This window comes from Salvelinus fontinalis, chromosome 2 (genome assembly GCF_029448725.1).
Source record: "Salvelinus fontinalis isolate EN_2023a chromosome 2, ASM2944872v1, whole genome shotgun sequence".
Taxonomy (NCBI): domain Eukaryota; kingdom Metazoa; phylum Chordata; class Actinopteri; order Salmoniformes; family Salmonidae; genus Salvelinus; species Salvelinus fontinalis.
Window position 1 is genome coordinate 77261640 of NC_074666.1, and position 21425 is coordinate 77283064.

The window sequence follows — 21425 nt, forward strand, 5'->3', positions numbered from 1 at the left end:
CCCTCCCCCTCCCGTTTATCACGAAAGCAAGTAAACCCATAGACAGAGGACTCTAATGCCAAAAGCCCGTTTCAGCATGGGCAAAATCCTTTGGGGACTTTCACCATTTGAAGTAGTCAACTGGGTGGGACTTCCTATGGGTTATGAGGGATCACATACAGTACCTCCATCCAGGTCACCAGGAGGGATCAGCCAATGAACTATACTCGTGAGCAAACATTCCATAACTGCAGTTGGCTGTAAATCGGCTAGAAGGGATACAGCAAGGGATGGCAACCCTGGTCCTAGAGTGCAGCAGCCACTTCATGTTTTGATTTAACCGACCAGGAAGACCAGTTGTGTTGAATTTAGGCAATCACTTTACTGATCAATTAGCTCAGTTGGTCAGGTGTAGTGCCTAGTTGGGAACAAAATCCTGCAGTACTCAAGCAACAGGGTTACCTACCCCTGGGATACAGCTTGTGTCAGAATTGACCAGAATGTACTTTTAGTAGCAGGTCAGGAGAATTTACGCAGCAGGTTAGGTTAATTAACGTAGCAAGCTAGGAGAATTAGGTTAATCTTAGGAAAAGAGATATGGTTTGCTAAAATGCAAAAAACAAAAACGTTTGATGTCAATTTGACATCTAGCCATGACCATCCAAATCGGTGGCCTCAGATTGGCCTATATTTCTACTGAAATGACATATGACAACTGTTCTTTTCCAAACAATTCTTTATAATAAACTTATATTATTGAAAGACCTCAAACATAAAGGCAAATTAATGGATGCCCCCCCCTAGTTTTTTTTTACTGACACAGTCAATCAGTAATAATATGACAGGAGTCGTACCAGACACCTCTTCAGAATAAGGCTGTTTGGTTGCAAAAACAGCCATAAATAAATAGATCAATAAATCAAACAGGTCTATAACTGAGAGCCAATGTGTCCGTCTCTCTTCACAGTGAAGTTGGACAGGCAGAGATGCATCTCTCCAACACGCCTGAGAAAGGGGGTTAAGGACAGATAGGAAGGCGAGAGAAAGAGCGCTCCTAGAAAGAGCACTGTAATGGCATGTGTCTGTGTCTGATGACTAAAACAAGTTGGTCTATACCTCTGACAGAGATGTACTGAAACATGAGTGGAGACTCAGTACGTGGCAACAGCAGGGACAGCACAAGAGATGAAGTGGAATGCATCACATATGACAGATTTAGTCAATGGCCTGTAAAAATCAATAAAGACTGATAAGTACTGCTCTGTCGACTTAAAAAAAAAGAGGAACATCTCTTACACGAACTATCTTTTATGCTATTACTGTGTGTGTGTGGGGGGGGGGGGGGGGGTCGCCGGGGTACATGAGTGTAGGATACAGAATGCTGGTGGGCAGGTTGTCGTTGGCTGTGTGAGGCAGGGAGTTCAGTGACTCCATCAGAGTATTGGCCCTCAGTCTGCTCTCCTCTGTAGGAGGGGGGTGGAATATACTGCACTGGAGCTGAGGAAGAGAGAGGGAGAGGTGAGAAAGAGTCAGTGGGTGAAGGAGAGACAGAGACTACAAGAGAGATGAGACAGGAATCTGGTGGAAACAGCTATAATACAGCACTGGCTTTTTTCCACCTGCCCTCTTTGCATGAATGATGTACACTGCGGTGTGAGGGGTTGAGAGGTCTGCCTCGTATGGGACTGTTTCCTGACTACTGCTGAGGTGTGCTGGTCTTTCTGGCACTTCTAGCTGTTGAAGCACCCAGGTGGGTGCTGCACCTAAGTAGTGGGCTATCCAGCCTACCTACAGAGGAGGAGACAACAAACGAGGTGCCTGATGAAGCACTCCGGGCCCGTTTAAATAACTGACTGACGCCGCTCCCTCTCAGTGCCATCGAAGGTCCATCCGCTTACGCTACTGCCCAGCTTTTCTTAACTGCCTGGCTGAACACACCTTATCATCTGAATCTGTGGAAGACCATCACCAAGACCTGCCAGATTTTACATTTGTTTTGTTTGTATTTACAGCATATTTGAGATTCTATTTGTAATGAAAAGCGCTATATAAAATAAATCTATTATTATTATTATTATTATAATAAGAGGCAGCATGCAGCGGATATCGTGACAGGCCAGTCTCCCATAAGACCCGCTCTGATCTGACAAGCTACTGAAGCGCACACTGCTGGAGTACATTCAGCTCTGCTAACCCCTGAATAAGAGTCACACACACACACACGTCAAAGCTCTGTCACTAAGGGAGGCAGCAGGGCCAGCATGATGGTGTATCACATGACAAATGGGGACAGTAATGACTTTCAGTGCAGTGACATTCCATTACTGAGCCAGATGAACCCTATGAGGGCCTGTGTCCTGCCACTGTCATGTGTGACACAATGGCGTAGAGGTGGTGACAGGGGGCTGCTTGAACATGGGACAATTTAAAGACTGTGTCTCAGTGACGTTAAACATAGTCTCATAGAGCTCTGCCTGTGTGCTCTCTTTGCGTTTTACTCTGCTGCTGTATGTGTTCCAGTCAGTGTGTTGTGTACTGTACCTATGTGAGCAGCTGTCTCAGGGCCTGTGTTGTGTTCTCTCCCAGCTCGTTCAGGCCTCTCTTCTCCACCGCCTCCAACATCTGATACAGGTCTGGCTCCCACACCACCACCCTACTGCCATACCGCAACAGCTGCATGGGAGAGACATGTGTTGGTATTCAAGGCTTCATCGGGGTGCTTACAAACAGAAGGCAAAGACACATTTTAATACACTTCAAAATGGTCCTGCACTGCTTCAAAGACCAACTGTAGTGAGTGTGCGGGTGCAGTCTTGAAGCATGTGCATGCTTCCCATCCAAAACAGTTCGGAGTAGTTCATATATGTGTATTTATTATGACGCCGTTTTGGGCCGTTTTGACAAGCCGAATTCGGTAGAAAAAGTCTACGCCCATTCTTCGGTGATTGGTCAACAGTAGGGATTCTTCAATTAAGTGTTTGTTGTCATTCAACGACGGACAATTCGTTTTCATGCAGATTTTTTCCCTTGAGAAATACTGCACCAAACATCTTAGTTAGATGTAACATTATGTGACTAAGATCTCCTTGGCAAAAACATCTAAATGAATTGCAGTATTCTTGAGTTATCTTAGATGAATTCTAACTATTTTGAGGAAGTATATACTGGCTATGGCGTCTCAAGAAAAACAGTACTATTGCCGCTTTCTTCTAATTTTTCAAGCAAAGGTCTTTTAAGGGAGTATGCGAGCACACTCGTTCAGTTCACCTAGCAGAGTGTGGCTGGGTGCAGTCTTACCAGTGTGAGTGTGGCTGGGTGCAGTCTTACCAGTGTGAGTGTGGCTGGGTACAGTCTTACCAGTGTGAGTGTGGCTGGGTACAGTCTTACCAGTGTGAGTGTGGCTGGGTACAGTCTTACCAGTGTGAGTGTGGCTGGGTACAGTCTTACCAGTGTGAGTGTGGCTGGGTACAGTCTTACCAGTGTGAGTGTGGCTGGGTGCAGTCTTACCAGTGTGAGTGTGGCTGGGTGCAGTCTTACCAGTGTGAGTGTGGCTGGGTGCAGTCTTACCAGTGTGAGTGTGGCTGGGTGCAGTCTTACCAGTGTGAGTGTGGCTGGGTGCAGTCTTACCAGTGTGAGTGTGGCTGGGTACAGTCTTACCAGTGTGAGTGTGGCTGGGTACAGTCTTACCAGTGTGAGTGTGGCTGGGTACAGTCTTACCAGTGTGAGTGTGGCTGGGTGCAGTCTTACCAGTGTGAGTGTGGTTGGGTACAGTCTTACCAGTGTGAGTGTGGCTGGGTGCAGTCTTACCAGTGTGAGTGTGGCTGGGTGCAGTCTTACCAGTGTGAGTGTGGCTGGGTGCAGTCTTACCAGTGTGAGTGTGGCTGGGTGCAGTCTTACCAGTGTGAGTGTGGCTGGGTACAGTCTTACCAGTGTGAGTGTGGCTGGGTACAGTCTTACCAGTGTGAGTGTGGCTGGGTGCAGTCTTACCAGTGTGAGTGTGGCTGGGTACAGTCTTACCAGTGTGAGTGTGGCTGGGTACAGTCTTACCAGTGTGAGTGTGGCTGGGTACAGTCTTACCAGTGTGAGTGTGGCTGGGTGCAGTCTTACCAGTGTGAGTGTGGCTGGGTGCCGTCTTACCAGTGTGAGTGTGGCTGGGTGCAGTCTTACCAGTGTGAGTGTGGCTGGGTGCAGTCTTACCAGTGTGAGTGTGGCTGGGTGCAGTCTTACCAGTGTGAGTGTGGCTGGGTGCAGTCTTACCAGTGTGAGTGTGGCTGGGTGCAGTCTTACCAGTGTGAGTGTGGCTGGGTGCAGTCTTACCAGTGTGAGTGTGGCTGGGTGCAGTCTTACCAGTGTGAGTGTGGCTGGGTGCAGTCTTACCAGTGTGAGTGTGGCTGGGTGCAGTCTTACCAGTGTGAGTGTGGCTGGGTGCAGTCTTACCAGTGTGAGTGTGGCTGGGTGCAGTCTTACCAGTGTGAGTAGTGTGAGTGTGGCTGGGTGCAGTCTTACCAGTGTGAGTAGTGTGAGTGTGGCTGGGTGCAGTCTTACCAGTGTGAGTGTGGCTGGGTACAGTCTTACCAGTGTGAGTGTGGCTGGGTACAGTCTTACCAGTGTGAGTGTGGCTGGGTACAGTCTTACCAGTGTGAGTGTGGCTGGGTACAGTCTTACCAGTGTGAGTGTGGCTGGGTACAGTCTTACCAGTGTGAGTGTGGCTGGGTACAGTCTTACCAGTGTGAGTGTGGCTGGGTACAGTCTTACCAGTGTGAGTGTGGCTGGGTACAGTCTTACCAGTGTGAGTAGTGTGAGTGTGGCTGGGTGCAGTCTTACCAGTGTGAGTGTGGCTGGGTACAGTCTTACCAGTGTGAGTGTGGCTGGGTACAGTCTTACCAGTGTGAGTGTGGCTGGGTACAGTCTTACCAGTGTGAGTGTGGCTGGGTACAGTCTTACCAGTGTGAGTGTGGCTGGGTGCAGTCATACCAGTGTGAGTGTGGCTGGGTGCAGTCTTACCAGTGTGAGTGTGGCTGGGTGCAGTCTTACCAGTGTGAGTGTGGCTGGGTACAGTCTTACCAGTGTGAGTGTGGCTGGGTACAGTCTTACCAGTGTGAGTGTGGCTGGGTACAGTCTTACCAGTGTGAGTGTGGCTGGGTACAGTCTTACCAGTGTGAGTGTGGCTGGGTACAGTCTTACCAGTGTGAGTGTGGCTGGGTACAGTCTTACCAGTGTGAGTGTGGCTGGGTGCAGTCTTACCAGTGTGAGTGTGGCTGGGTGCAGTCTTACCAGTGTGAGTGTGGCTGGGTACAGTCTTACCAGTGTGAGTGTGGCTGGGTGCAGTCTTACCAGTGTGAGTAGTGTGAGTGTGGCTGGGTGCAGTCTTACCACTGTGAGTAGTGTGAGTGTGGCTGGGTACAGTCTTACCAGTGTGAGTAGTGTGAGTGTGGCTGGGTACAGTCTTACCAGTGTGAGTAGTGTGAGTGTGGCTGGGTGCAGTCTTACCAGTGTGAGTGTGGCTGGGTGCAGTCTTACCAGTGTGAGTGTGGCTGGGTGCAGTCTTACCAGTGTGAGTAGTGTGAGTGTAGCTGGGTGCAGTCTTACCAATGTGAGTGTGGCTGGGTACAGTCTTACCAGTGTGAGTGTGGCTGGGTGCAGTCTTACCAGTGTGAGTAGTGTGAGTGTAGCTGGGTGCAGTCTTACCAGTGTGAGTAGTGTGAGTGTGGCTGGGTGCAGTCTTACCAGTGTGAGTAGTGTGAGTGTGGCTGGGTGCAGTCTTACCAGTGTGAGTGTGGCTGGGTGCAGTCTTACCAGTGTGAGTGTGGCTGGGTGCAGTCTTACCAGTGTGAGTGTGGCTGGGTGCAGTCTTACCAGTGTAAGTGTGGCTGGGTGCAGTCTTACCAGTGTGAGTGTGGCTGGGTGCAGTCTTACCAGTGTGAGTGTGGCTGGGTGCAGTCTTACCAGTGTGAGTGTGGCTGGGTGCAGTCTTACCAGTGTGAGTGTGGCTGGGTGCAGTCTTACCAGTGTGAGTGTGGCTGGGTGCAGTCTTACCAGTGTGAGTGTGGCTGGGTGCAGTCTTACCAGTGTGAGTGTGGCTGGGTACAGTCTTACCAGTGTGAGTGTGGCTGGGTGCAGTCTTACCAGTGTGAGTGTGGCTGGGTGCAGTCTTACCAGTGTGAGTGTGGTTGGGTGCAGTCTTACCAGTGTGAGTAGTGTGAGTGTGGCTGGGTGCAGTCTTACCAGTGTGAGTAGTGTGAGTGTGGCTGGGTGCAGTCTTACCAGTGTGAGTGTGGCTGGGTAAAGTCTTACCAGTGTGAGTGTGGCTGGGTACAGTCTTACCAGTGTGAGTGTGGCTGGGTACAGTCTTACCAATGTGAGTGTGGCTGGGTACAGTCTTACCAGTGTGAGTGTGGCTGGGTACAGTCTTACCAGTGTGAGTAGTGTGAGTGTGGCTGGGTGCAGTCTTACCAGTGTGAGTGTGGCTGGGTACAGTCTTACCAGTGTGAGTGTGGCTGGGTACAGTCTTACCAGTGTGAGTGTGGCTGGGTACAGTCTTACCAGTGTGAGTGTGGCGGGGTGCAGTCTTACCAGTGTGAGTGTGGCTGGGTGCAGTCTTACCAGTGTGAGTGTGGCTGGGTACAGTCTTACCAGTGTGAGTGTGGCTGGGTACAGTCTTACCAGTGTGAGTGTGGCTGGGTACAGTCTTACCAGTGTGAGTGTGGCTGGGTACAGTCTTACCAGTGTGAGTGTGGCTGGGTACAGTCTTACCAGTGTGAGTGTGGCTGGGTACAGTCTTACCAGTGTGAGTGTGGCTGGGTGCAGTCTTACCAGTGTGAGTGTGGCTGGGTGCAGTCTTACCAGTGTGAGTGTGGCTGGGTACAGTCTTACCAGTGTGAGTGTGGCTGGGTGCAGTCTTACCAGTGTGAGTGTGGCTGGGTACAGTCTTACCAGTGTGAGTGTGGCTGGGTGCAGTCTTACCAGTGTGAGTGTGGCTGGGTGCAGTCTTACCAGTGTGAGTGTGGCTGGGTGCAGTCTTACCAGTGTGAGTGTGGCTGGGTGCAGTCTTACCAGTGTGAGTGTGGCTGGGTGCAGTCTTACCAGTGTGAGTGTGGCTGGGTACAGTCTTACCAGTGTGATTGTGGCTGGGTGCAGTCTTACCAGTGTGAGTGTGGCTGGGTGCAGTCTTACCAGTGTGAGTGTGGTTGGGTGCAGTCTTACCAGTGTGAGTAGTGTGAGTGTGGCTGGGTGCAGTCTTACCAGTGTGAGTAGTGTGAGTGTGGCTGGGTGCAGTCTTACCAGTGTGAGTGTGGCTGGGTACAGTCTTACCAGTGTGAGTGTGGCTGGGTACAGTCTTACCAGTGTGAGTGTGGCTGGGTACAGTCTTACCAGTGTGAGTGTGGCTGGGTACAGTCTTACCAGTGTGAGTGTGGCTGGGTACAGTCTTACCAGTGTGAGTGTGGCTGGGTACAGTCTTACCAGTGTGAGTGTGGCTGGGTACAGTCTTACCAGTGTGAGTGTGGCTGGGTACAGTCTTACCAGTGTGAGTAGTGTGAGTGTGGCTGGGTGCAGTCTTACCAGTGTGAGTGTGGCTGGGTGCAGTCTTACCAGTGTGAGTGTGGCTGGGTACAGTCTTACCAGTGTGAGTGTGGCTGGGTACAGTCTTACCAGTGTGAGTGTGGCTGGGTACAGTCTTACCAGTGTGAGTGTGGCTGGGTACAGTCTTACCAGTGTGAGTGTGGCTGGGTACAGTCTTACCAGTGTGAGTGTGGCTGGGTACAGTCTTACCAGTGTGAGTGTGGCTGGGTACAGTCTTACCAGTGTGAGTGTGGCTGGGTGCAGTCTTACCAGTGTGAGTGTGGCTGGGTGCAGTCTTACCAGTGTGAGTGTGGCTGGGTGCAGTCTTACCAGTGTGAGTGTGGCTGGGTGCAGTCTTACCAGTGTGAGTGTGGCTGGGTGCAGTCTTACCAGTGTGAGTGTGGTTGGGTGCAGTCTTACCAGTGTGAGTGTGGCTGGGTGCAGTCTTACCAGTGTGAGTGTGGCTGGGTGCAGTCTTACCAGTGTGAGTGTGGCTGGGTGCAGTCTTACCAGTGTGAGTGTGGCTGGGTGCAGTCTTACCAGTGTGAGTGTGGCTGGGTGCAGTCTTACCAGTGTGAGTAGTGTGAGTGTAGCTGGGTGCAGTCTTACCACTGTGAGTAGTGTGAGTGTGGCTGGGTACAGTCTTACCAGTGTGAGTAGTGTGAGTGTGGCTGGGTGCAGTCTTACCAGTGTGAGTAGTGTGAGTGTGGCTGGGTGCAGTCTTACCAGTGTGAGTAGTGTGAGTGTGGCTGGGTGCAGTCTTACCAGTGTGAGTGTGGCTGGCTGCAGTCTTACCAGTGTGAGTGTGGCTGGGTGCAGTCTTACCAGTGTGAGTAGTGTGAGTGTAGCTGGGTGCAGTCTTACCAGTGTGAGTAGTGTGAGTGTGGCTGGTTGCAGTCTTACCAGTGTGAGTAGTGTGAGTGTGGCTGGGTGCAGTCTTACCAGTGTGCGTAGTGTGAGTGTGGCTGGGTGCAGTCTTACCAGTGTGAGTAGTGTGAGTGTGGCTGGGTGCAGTCTTACCAGTGTGAGTAGTGTGAGTGTGGCTGGGTGCAGTCTTACCAGTGTGCGTAGTGTGAGTGTGGCTGGGTGCAGTCTTACCAGTGTGAGTAGTGTGAGTGTGGCTGGGTGCAGTCTTACCAGTGTGCGTAGTGTGAGTGTGGCTGGGTGCAGTCTTACCAGTGTGAGTAGTGTGAGTGTAGCTGGGTGCAGCAGGCAGCTCTCTCCAGAGTTAAGCAGAGAGTAGAGCAGGAAGCGACTCCAGGGATGACACACCACATGCTGGGCTGGTGACAGAGGGCGAAAGGACAGGTCAGGATGATGGTGAGGCGTGAATACACTGACATACACAGTGGTCAGATGACGCAGATGCTACGCTACAGGACTGTTCTACTACCACAGACTGGAATATGTTCTGGAATTCATCCAATGGCATTGAGGATTATAAAAAATTCTACAGCTGCACCATCGAGAGCATCCTGACCGGTTGCATCACCGCCTGGTATGGCATCTGCTCTGCATCTGACCATAATGCGCTACAGAGGGTAGTGCATACAGTCCAGTACATCACTGGGGCCATGCTTCCTGCCATCTAGGACCTATATAATAGGCGGTGTCAGAGGAAAGCCCATAAAACACCCAAGTCATAGACTTGCTCTGCTACCGCATGGCAAGCGGTAACGGAGCGCCTAGTCTAGGATCAAAAGGCTCCTTAACAGCTTCTAACCCCAAGACATAAGAATGCTGAACAATGAATCAAATGGCCACCGGACAATTTACATTGACACCCCCCCATTTGTTTTGTACACTGCTGCTACTCGCTGTTTATTATCTATGCATAGTCACTTCACCCCACCTACATGTACAAATGACCTCAACTAACCTTTACCCCCGCACACTGGCTCGGTACCGGTACCCCCTGTATATAGCCTCGTTATTGTTATTTTATTGTGTTACTTTTTCTATTTGTTTTTTTTAACTTTATTTGGTAAATATTTTCTTAACTCTTCTTGTACTGCACTGTTGGTTAAGGGATTGTAAGTAAGCATTTCATGGTAAGGTCTACACTTGTTGTATTCGGCGCATGTGACAAATAAAGTTTGATTTGATCTGATTTGAGACATGAAAGACAACCAGACACGGGCCATACAATGACAAAATCACCAGCACACACTGTGGCAAACCTCTAGATCACCTTTACTCCACACACCTTCCTCACCCTCCCATTGGCAAATCAGACCATAACTCTATCCTCCTACAAGCAAAAACTCAAACAGGAAGTACCAGTTACGGACTCAATACGGAAGTGATCCGATGATGTGTATGCTAATCTACAGGGCTGTTTCACAAGCACAGACTGGAATAGGTCCCGGGATTCATCCGATAACATTCAGGTGTTTACCACTTCAGTCACCGGCTTCATTAATAAGTGCATCGACGACGTTGTCACAACAGTGACCATACATAGTCCATAACCCAACCAGAAGCCATGGATTACAGGCAACACCCACACTGTGCTAAAGACAAGAGCTGCTGCTTTTCAAGGAGCGGGTCACTAATCTGGACGTTTATAAGAAATCACGCTAAGACCGCCAATGAGTCATCAAACAGGCAAACCGTCAATAAAGGACTAAGATTGAATCCTACACCGTCTCTGACGCTCATCGGATGTGGCAGGGCGTGCAAACTTTCACGGATTACAAATGGAAACCCAGCCGCGAGATGCCCAGCAACGCGAGCCTACCAGACAAGCTAAATGCCTTCTATGCTCGCTTTGAGGGCAAGCAACACTGAACCATGCATGACAGTGCCAGCTGTTCCGGACGACTATGTGATCTAGTTCTCCGTAGCCGATGTAAGACCTATAAACAGGTTAACATTCGCAAGGCCACGGGGCCAGACGGAATACCAGGATGTCTACTCAGAGCATGTGCTGACCATCTAGCAAGTGTCTTCACTGACATTTTCAACCTATCCCTGACCCGGTCTGTAATACCAACTTGTTTCAAGCTAACCACCATAGTCCCGGTCCCAAGAACGCCAAGGTAACCTGCCTAAATAACTATCGCCCCGTAGCACTAATATATATAGCCATGAAATTCTTTGAAATGTGGGTCATGTATCACATCAACACCATCATCCCAGACACCCTGAACCCACAGATGATGCAATCTCTATTGCACCCTACACTGCCCCCACCCACCAGGACAAAATTAATGCCTATATAAGAATGATGTTCAATGACTACAGCTCAGCAATCAACAGCATCGTCCAAATGAACAAATAATCACCAAGCTCAGGACCCTGGGACTGAACACCTCCCTCTGTAACTGGATCCCAGACTTCCTGACAGGCCTCCCCCAAGCGGTGAGGGTAGGCAACAATACATCCGCCCACGCTGATAGGGCTGATCACCGACAACTATGAGAAAGCCTATAGGGAGGAGGTCAAAGACCTGGCAGTGTGGTGCCAGGGCAACAACCTTTCACTCAAAGTCAGCGACACAAAGGAGCTGATCGTGGACTAAAGGAAATGCCGGGGCGAGCACGGCCCCATCCACATCAATGGGGCTGTCGTGTAACGGGTCAAGAGCTTCAACTTCCTCAGTGTCCACATCACTAATGAATTAACATGGTAAACACACACCCACACAGTTTGAAGAGGGCACAACATTGCCTCTTCCCCTCAGGAGGCTGAAAAGATTTGACATGGGCCCTGAAATCATCAAAAAGTTCAACAACTTCACCTTTGAAAACATCTTGACTGGCTGCATCACTGCTTGGTACGGCAACTGCAAGGCGCCCGACCGCAAGGCGCTACAGAGGGTGGTGAGTACGGCCCAGTACATCACTGGGGCCGAGCTCACTGCCATCCAGGACCTCTATACTAGGCGGAGTCAGAGGAAGACTCCAGCAACCCAAGCCATAGACTGTTCTCTCTGTTCTACCTGCTACAGCTTCTAACCCCAAGCCACAAGACTGCTAAACAAGGCTGCTAAATAGCTAATCAAATGGATACCCGGGTATACCTGCATTGACCCTTTTAATAACAAAATCTCTCAGTCATGGTGTGGGGTGGCATTTCTTTGTGGGGCCGCACAGCCCTCCATGTGCTCGCCAGAGGTAGCCTGCCTTCCATTAGGTACCGAGATGAGATCCTCAGAGCCCTTGTGAGACCATATGCTGACACATGCACATTTGTGGCCTGCTGGAGGTCATTTTGCAGGGCTCTTGCAGTGCTCCTCCTGCTCAAAGGCGGAGGTAGCGGTCCTGCTGCTGGGTTGTTGCCCTCCTACGGCCTCCTCCACGTCTCCTGATGTACTGGCCTGTCTCCTGGTAGCGCCTCCATGCTCTGGACACTACGCTGACAGACACAGCAAACCTTCTTGCCACAGCTCGCATTGATGTGCCATCCTGGATGAGCTGCACTACCTGAGCCACTTGTGTGGGTTGTAGACTCCGTCTCATGCTACCATTAGAGTGAGAGCACCGCCAGCATTCAAAAGTGACCAAAACCTCAGCCAGGAAGCATAGGAACTGAGAAGTGGTCTGTGGTCACCACCTGCAGAATCACTCCTTTTTTGGGTGTGTCTTGCTAATTGCCTATAATTTCCACCTTTTGTCTATTTCATTTGCACAACAGCATGTGAAATTTATTGTCAATCAGTGTTGCTTCCTAAGTGGACAGTTTGATTTCACAGAAGTGTGATTGACTTGGGAGTTACATTGTGTTGTTTATTAAGTGTTCCCTTTATTTTTTTGAGCAGTGTATATATACAGTGGGGCAAAAAAGTATTTAGTCAGCCACCAATTGTGCAAGTTATCGCACTTAAAAAGATGAGAGAGGCCTGTAATTTTCATCATAGGTACGTACACTTCAACTATGACAGATAAAATTAGAAACAAAAATCCAGAAAATCACATTGTAGGATTTTTTATGAATTTATTTGCAAATTATGGTGGAAAATAAGTATTTGGTCACCTACAAACAAGCAAGATTTCTGGCTCTCACAGACCTGTAACTTCTTCTTTAAGATGCTCCTCTGTCCTCCACTCGTTACCTGTATTAATGGCACCTGTTTAACTTGTTATCAGTATAAAAGACACCTGTCCACAACCTCAAACAGTCACACTCCAAACTCCACTATGGCCAAGACCAAAGAGCTGTCAAAGGACACCAGAAACAAAATTATAGACCTGCACCAGGCTGGGAAGACTGAATCTACAATAGGTAAGCAGCTTGGTTTGAATAAATCAACTGTGGGAGCAATTATTAGGAAATGGAAGACATACAAGACCACTGATAATCTCCCTCGATCTGGGGCTCCACACAAGATCTCACCCCGTGTGGTCAAAATGATCACAAGAACGGTGAGCAAAAATCCCAGAACCACACGGGGGGACCTAGTGAATGACCTGCAAAGAGCTGGGACCAAAGTAACAAAGCCTACCATCAGTAACACACTACGCCGCCAGGGACTCAAATCCTGCAGTGCCAGACGTGTCCCCCTGCTTAAGCCAGTACATGTCCAGGCCCATCTGAAGTTTGCTAGAGAGCATTTGGATGATCCAGAAGAAGATTGGGAGAATGTCAGATGAAACCAAAATAGAACTTTTTGGTAAAAACTCAACTCGTCGTGTTTGGAGGACAAAGAATGCTGAGTTGCATCCAAAGAACACCATACCTACTGTGAAGCATGGGGGTGGAAACATCATGCTTTGGTGCTGTTTTTCTGCAAAGGGACCAGGACGACTGATCTGTGTAAAGGAAAGAATGAATGGGGCCATGTATCGTGAGATTTTGAGTGAAAACCTCCTTCCATCAGCAAGGGCATTGAAGATGAAACGTGGCTGGGTCTTTCAGCATGACAATGATCCCAAACACACCGCCCGGGCAACGAAGGAGTGGCTTCGTAAGAAGCATTTCAAGGTCCTGGAGTGGCCTAGCCAGTCTCCAGATCTCAACCCCATAGAAAATCTTTGGAGGGAGTTGAAAGTCCGTGTTGCCCAGCAACAGCCCCAAAACATCACTGCTCTAGAGGAGATCTGCATGGAGGAATGGGCCAAAATACCAGCAACAGTGTGTGAAAACCTTGTGAAGACTTACAGAAAACGTTTGACCTCTGTCATTGCCAACAAAGGGTATATAACAAAGTATTGAGATAAACTTTTGTTATTGACCAAATACTTATTTTCCACCATAATTTGCAAATAAATTCATTAAAAATCCTACATTGTGATTTTCTGGATTTTTTTCTCTCATTTTGTCTGTCATAGTTGAAGTGTACCTATGATGAAAATTACAGGCCTCTCTCATCTTTTTAAGTGGGAGAACATGCACAATTGATGGCTGACTAAATACTTTTTTGCCCCACTGTATATATATAGAAAGCCGGTATGAGGGTTTGCCGTCATGCTAGAATGAAAGAATGTGTGGAAGAGAAAACATCTGTAGAGTTCAAAAAGTACTCGCACTCAAATCATAAAAAGGAATAATCCAAGGAGGCTGAGATGCAAAAATAGCATCATTCATTGAATCCATGCTCGAAAGAATGAAAGGTGCTATATAAAAAAAAAAGGAATGGAGTGTTCCATTTTTTACATTTTATATAGCACCTTGCACTTTCACACAGATTGTAACGATGTACAGTAGCTATGCAGTCATTCAGAGATACTGGACACAGAAACCAGGCTAACCTTCCAAAGAATGCCGACTAAATCAGTTTGAGCTCTACAACTAACCACAATACCAATTATATTTTTCTGTACTAAAATTCGAAATACTGTACCACATGGCAGCTACTGTATGTACATATTGTAGAAATGCCCAAGAAGACAAATGTATTGTCTGAGCATCAAGGTCTCAAAGTGAGTGAGTGAGTGAGTGAGTGAGTGAGTGAGTGAGAGAGTGAGTGAGAGAGTGAGTGAGAGAGAGAGTGAGAGAGAGAGAGAGAGATGGCATCGTGTATGAAGGCTGCTCGCTGTGCTGCGCTTAATGAGAAGGACAGGGTGGCAGACTAAGTTTGTCACTTCTGTCAGTGCAGTGAGGGAGGGGGACAGGCGCAGACAGCAGTACAGGTAGCTGAAGGCTGGCAGCAGACACTCCGTGTTGGAGGCTTGCAGCTTCCCCGCCAGGTTACTCACTGGTACACGCCCATAATAAGACAGGAGACAAAATAAGACATCAGACAGAATACAAGATCATAACATCTATAGTCAGAAGAAAGCCGCCATGTTATTGATACTTAAATACTACTTTCATCTACAAATTCAGCTTATGCTTGTCATATGCTTTGTTGATGTGAGCAAAAACCCTAAGGCATTTATATATCGATTGAACTGATATTGAATGTAGAGTGAGTACAGCGAGAGTACAGTGTGAGTACAGCGTGAGTACGGAGTGAGTACAGAGTGAGTACAGAGTGGGTATAGCGAGAAATAGTGGAGAAGTTATGAAGTTGGACCACAGCTATAGATCTGAGTGAATTATGCATGACTGACTCCTTTTGACCCTGTGACCTCACCGTGGTAGAGTAGTTTGAAGTGGATGCCGTCCATCTCATTCTCAGTGGAGCCACTGGTCTGCATCAGGCACAGCAACCTCAGGACCAGAGGGAGAGAGCCCACGGCTAGAGAGATTGGGAGAGGGATAAGGGGGAGAAATAATTAACGAGAGAGAGATGAAAGAAAGAGGCAAAAAACACTCATTTCCATACTCCCCTGGCTGCATTTTTTTTACATTAAATAGTCACCCTACAGCATTATAGGTTAATATAAAGTATATAAACTCAGCAAAAAAATAAACGTCCCCTTTTCAGGACCCTGTCTTTCAAAGATAATTCATAAAAATCCAAATAACTTCACAGATTGTCACGTTCCTGACCTATTTCTGTTAGTTTGTTATATGTGTTAGTTGGTCAGGACGTGAGTTTGGGTGGGCATTCTATGTTTTCTGTTTCTGTGTTGGTTTATTGGGTTGCCTGGTATGGCTCTTAGAGGCAGGTGTTTGGCGTTCCTCTAATTAAGAGTCATATTTAGGTAGGCGTTTTCACAGTGTTCGTTGTGGGTGATTGTCTTCCGTGTCTGTGTCTGTACACCACGTGTCTGTGTCTGTACACCACGCAGGACTGTTTACGGTTTGTTCGGTTTGTGTAGCCTATGTTTCCTATTTCGTGCGTTCTTCTTGTCGTCTAGGTCTGTCTACACCGTTTTGTTGTTTTGTTAGTTTAGTCAAGTTCGTGTTTTCGTTAATAAAATATGTCGTTTCACTACGCTGCGCCTTGGTTCCCTCAATACTCCTCCTCTTCAGATGAAGAGGAGGAGGACTGCCGTTACAGAATCACCCACCAAAAATCCAGAACCAAGCAGCGGAATTTCGAGCAACAGGAGAGTATACAGGACCTGTGGAGTTGGGAGCAAGTATTTAACGGAGAGGGACCATGGGCTAAAGTGAATCACCGTCCATGGGAACAGCTGGAGGCAGTTCGGAGAGCGGAGGAAAAGAGAGAGAGGAACCGGAGTTATGAGGGGATGCGTCTTGCAGGGAAGCCCAAAAAGCCCGTGAGTAACACCCAAAAATTTCTTGGGGGGGGGCTAAGAGGTAGTGGGCCAAGGGCAGGTAGGAGACCTGCGCCCACTTCCCAGGCTTACCGTGGAGAGCGGGAGTACGGGCAGGCGCCGTGTTACGCAGTAGAGCGCACGGTGTCTCCTGTACGAGTGCATAGCCCAGTGCGGGTTATTCCACCTCCCCGCACTGGTAGGGCTAGATTGGGCATTGAGCCAGGTGTCATGAGGCCGGCTCAACGCGTCTGGTCTCCAGTGCGTCTCCTCGGGCCGGCATACATGGCACCTGCCTTACGCATGGTTTCCCGGTTCGCCTACATAGGCCGGTGCGGGTTATTCCACCTCCCCGCACTGGTCGGGCGACCGGGAGCATTCAACCAGGTAAGGTTGGGCAGGCTCAATGCTCAAGAGAGCCAGTACGCCTGCACGGTCCGGTATTTCCGGCCAAACCTCCCTGCCCCAGCCTAGTACCTACAGTGCCTACACTACGCACTAGGCTACCAGTGCGTTTCCAGAGACCTGTTCCTCCTCCATGCACTCTCCCTGTAGTGCGTGTATCCAGTTCGGTGCCTCCAGTTCCGGCACCACGCACTAAGCCTCCTGTGCGTCTCCAGAGCCCTGTACACACTGTTTCTTCTCCCCCTACTAATCCTGATGTGCTTGCCCTCAGCCCGGTGCCACCAGTGCCGGTACCACGCACCAGGTATAGAGTAGGCTTTGAGAGTCCAGTGTGCCCTGTCCCTGCTCCCCGCACTGGTATGAAGGTGCGTGTCCTTAGCCCGGTGCCTCCAGTTCCGGCACCACGCACCAGGTCTACAGTGCGCCTTATCCGGCCAGAGCCATCCATCTCCCCAGCGCCATCTGAGCCATCCGTCTCCCCAGCGCCATCTGAGCCATCCGTCTCCCCAGCGCCATCTGAGCCATCCGTCTCCCCAGCGCCATCTGAGCCATCCGTCTGCCATGAGCCTACAAAGCCGCCCGTCTGCCATGAGCCTGCAAAGCCGCCCGTCTGCCATGAGCCTACAGAGCCGTCCGCCAGACAGGAGCTGCTAGAGCCGCCCGCCAGACAGGAGCCGCTAGAGCCGTCCGTCAGACAGGATCTGCCAGAGCCGCCAACCGGACAGGATCTGCCAGAGCCGCCAACCGGACAGGATCTGCCAGAGCCGCCAACCAGACAGGATCTGCCAGGGCCGCCAACCAGACAGGATCTGCCAGAGCCGCCAGCCAGACAGGATCTGCCAGAGCCGCCAGCGAGCCATGAGCAGCCAGAGCCGTCAGCCTGCCATGAGCGTCGAGAGCCGTCAGCCAGCCATGAGCGTCGAGAGCCGTCAGCCAGCCATGAGCGTCGAGAGCCGTCAGCCTGCCATGAGCGTCGAGAGCCGTCAGCCAGCCATGAGCGTCGAGAGCCGTCAGCCTGCCATGAGCGTCCAGATTTGTCAGTCAGCCATGAGCTGCCCTTCAGCCAGAAACGGCTATATACCCAGAACTGCCCCTCAGTCCAGAGCTGTCTCTCTGTCCGGAGCTGCCCCTCTATCCTGATCTCCCTCTCTATCCTGAGCTACCTCTATATTCTGATCTATCCCTCTGTCTTGATCTATCTCTCTGTCCCGGTGTTGTCCCTGTCATTGATGTTACCAAGAGGATTTTGTGGGGGTAGAATGAGGGTGGACATTTTTAGGGGGAGATGGAGGCTAGGATTGGTTATGGTGGGGTGGGGACCTCGCCCGGAGCCTGAGCCACCACCGTGGTCAGATGCCCACCCAGACCCTCCCCTAGACTTTGTGCTGGTGCGCCCGGAGTTCGCACCTTATGGGGGGGGTTATGTCACGTTCCTGACCTATTTCTGTTAGTTTGTTATATGTGTTAGTTGGTCAGGACGTGAGTTTGGGTGGGCATTCTATGTTTTCTGTTTCTGTGTTGGTTTATTGGGTTGCCTGGTATGGCTCTTAATTAGAGGCAGGTGTTTGGCGTTCCTCTAATTAAGAGTCATATTTAGGTAGGCGTTTTCACAGTGTTCGTTGTGGGTGATTGTCTTCCGTGTCTGTGTCTGTACACCACGCGGGACTGTTTACGGTTTGTTCGGTTTGTGTAGCCTATGTTTCCTATTTCGTGCGTTCTTCTTGTTTTATGTAAGTTCGTCGTCTAGGTCTGTCTACACCGTTTTGTTTTGTTAGTTTAGTCAAGTTCGTGTTTTCGTTAATAAAATATGTCATTTCACTACGCTGCGCCTTGGTTCCCTCAATACTCCTCTTCAGATGAAGAGGAGGAGGACTGCCGTTACACAGATCTTCATTGTAAAGGGTTTAAACACTGCTTCCCATGCTTGTTCAATGAACCATAAACAATTAATGAACATCCACCTGTGGAACGGTCATTAAGACACTAACAGCTTACAGACGGTAGGCAATTAAGGTCACAGTTATGAAAATTTAGGACACTAAAGAGGCCTATCTACTGACTCTGGAAAACACCAAAAGAAAGATGCCCAGGGTCCCTGCTCATCTGCGTGAATGTGCCTTAGGCATGCTGCAAGGAGGCATGAGAACTGCAGATGTGGCCAGGGCAATAAATTGCAATGTCCGTACTGTGAGAAGCCTAAGACAGCGCTACAGGGAGACAGAACGGACAGCTGATCGTCCTCGCAGTGGCAGACCACGTGTAACAACACCTGTACAGGATCGGTACATCCGAACATCACACCTGCAGGACAGGTACAGGATGGCAACAACAACTGCCCGAGTTACACCAGGAACGCTCAATCCCTGCATCAGTGCTCAAACTGTCCTCAATAGGCTGAGAGAGGCTGGACTGATGGCTTGTAGGCCTGTTGTAAGGCAGGTCCTCACCAGACATCACCGGCAACAATTTCGCTTATGGGCACAAACCCACCATCGCTGGACCAGACAGGACTGGCAAAAAGTGCTCTTCACTGACGAGTCGCGGTTTTGTCTCACCAGGGGTGATGGTCGGATTCGCGTTTATCGTTGAAGGAATGAGCGTTACACCGAGGCCTGTACTCTGGAGCGGGATTGATTTGGAGGTGGAGGGTCTGTCATGGTCTGGGACGGTGTGTCACAGTATCATTGGACATGGCTTGTTGTCATTGCAGGCAATCTCAACGCTGTGTGTTACAGGGTAGACATCCTCCTCCCTCATGTGGTAACCTTCCTGCAGACTCATCCTGACATGACCCTCCAGCATGACAATGCCCCCAGTCATACTGCTCGTTCTGTGCGTGATTTCCTGCAAGACAGGAATGTCAGTGTTCTGCCATGGCCAGCGAAGAGCCCGGATCTCAATCTCATTGAGCACGTCTGGGACCTGTTGGATCGGAGGGTGAGAGCTAGGTCCATTTCCCCCCAGAAATGTCCGGGAACTTGCAGGTGGAAGAGTGGGGTAACATCTCACAGCAAGAACTGGCAAATCTGGTGCAGTCCATGAGGAGGAGATGCACTGCAGTACTTAATGCAGCTGGTGGCCAGATACTGATACTGACTGTTACTATTGATTTTGACCCCCTTTGTTCAGGGACACATTATTCAATTTATGTTAGTCACATGTCTGTGGAACTTGTTCATTTTATGTCTCAGTTGTTGAGTCTTGTATTGTTCATACAAATATTTACACATGTTAAGTTTGCTGAAAATAAACGCAGTTGACAGTGAGAGGACGTTTCTTTTTTTGCTGAGTTTATTAATGCAAATTATATTGTGCAGCGTGTTCTAGTGGGAGAGCTGATGGTAACTAGTTAGTTCAACCCTCCCAGAGTGGACATATAGTTGTGGTGTGCCCTTGAGCTACAGAAATTAACCTACACAACCTCAATGGGTATCCATCCGCCGGAGAGGAACGTCAAAGCACATTTTCTTCTATTGCACTTGATATCACTCTACAGAGTGAAGCCGCTTTGTTCTCCCTGCAACTCCACCAAACAAAACTATCAACTGCAACATGTAAAGTGTTGATCCATGTTTCATGAGCTGAATTTTTTTAAATCCCAGAAATGGTCCATACACAGAAAAAGCTTATTATTCTCAAATGTGTTTACATCTGTGTTAGTGAGCATTTTTCATTTTCCAAAATAATCCATCCACCTGAGAGGTGTGGCATATCAAGAAGCTGATTAAACAGCATGATCATTACACAGGTGCACCTTGTGCTGTGGACAGTGAACGGTCACTTTTAAATGTGTTGTTTGTCACACACAATGCTACAGATGTCTCAAGTTTTGAGGGAGCGTGAAATTGGCATGCTGTCTGCACGAATGTCCACCAGACCTGTTGCCAGACAATTGAATGTTCCTTTCTCTACATCGTTTTAAAGAATTTGGCAGTACGTCCAACTGGCTTCACAACCGCAGACAACATGTAACAACGCCAGCCCAGGACCTCCACATCCGGCTTCTTCACCTGCGGGATCTTCTGTGACCAGCCACACGGACAGCTGATGAAACTGAGGAGTATTTCTGTCTGTAATAAAGTCCTTTTGTGGAGACATGGTCTGATTGGCTGGTCCTGGCTCCCCAGTGGGTGGGCCTATGCCCTCCCAGGCCCACCCATGCCTGCGCCCCTGTCTAGTCATGTGAAATCCATAGATTAAGGCCTAATGAATTTATTTAAATTGACTGATTTCCCTATTTGAATTGTAACTCAGTAAAAATTGTTTAAAATTGTTGCATGTTGCATTTATATTTTTGTTCGGTATACATGGATCTTCTTTACCAATTGTATTTGTAACATGAGGATATATGGCTAATTATATAGATAGTGTCACGACTTCCGCCGAAGTCGGCCCCTCTCCTTGTTCGGGTGGTGTTCGGCAGTCGACGTCACCGGCTTTTTAGTCACCACCGATCCATGTTTAATTTTCGTTTTGTTTTGTCTGTATTACACACACCTGGTTTCAATCCCCATATCATGTTCCCTATTTAACCCTCTGGCATATCTTTCTGTTCTGTCCGTGATTGTTGGTGTCTTAGTGGTTCGTGTAGGTGTTATTCTGTCTGTATTTTCCTTATTGGAATATTGCTTGCCTTTTTGTGAGTAAACTCAGTTGTTTTGCTCAAACCTGTGTCCTGCGCCTGACTCCGCTACATCTCTGCACCCAATCATTGACAGATAGACTATATATCTAAATAATGGTATACTCTTGTTTTTGCTCCTCACCTCCTGTCCCCTGGCTGCTCTCCAGGCCCAGTCTCTGGAGCACCTGTAGCAGAGTGGGTCTGAGTAGGGTACACAGGCCGGCCTTACAGCCCTGCAGGAAACTCTCCAGCACCTCTACAGCACGTTCTGCCAGGGGAGCCTCCCTGGTACACACCATACCCTA

At 49.2% G+C, this 21425-nt stretch overlaps 1 pseudogene; it reads right to left on the reverse strand.

Moving 5' to 3' along the window:
* Window positions 1-113: 113 nt before the first annotated feature.
* LOC129867428 (meiosis inhibitor protein 1-like) overlaps window positions 114-21425 on the reverse strand; it is a 37070-nt pseudogene continuing 15758 nt past the window's right edge.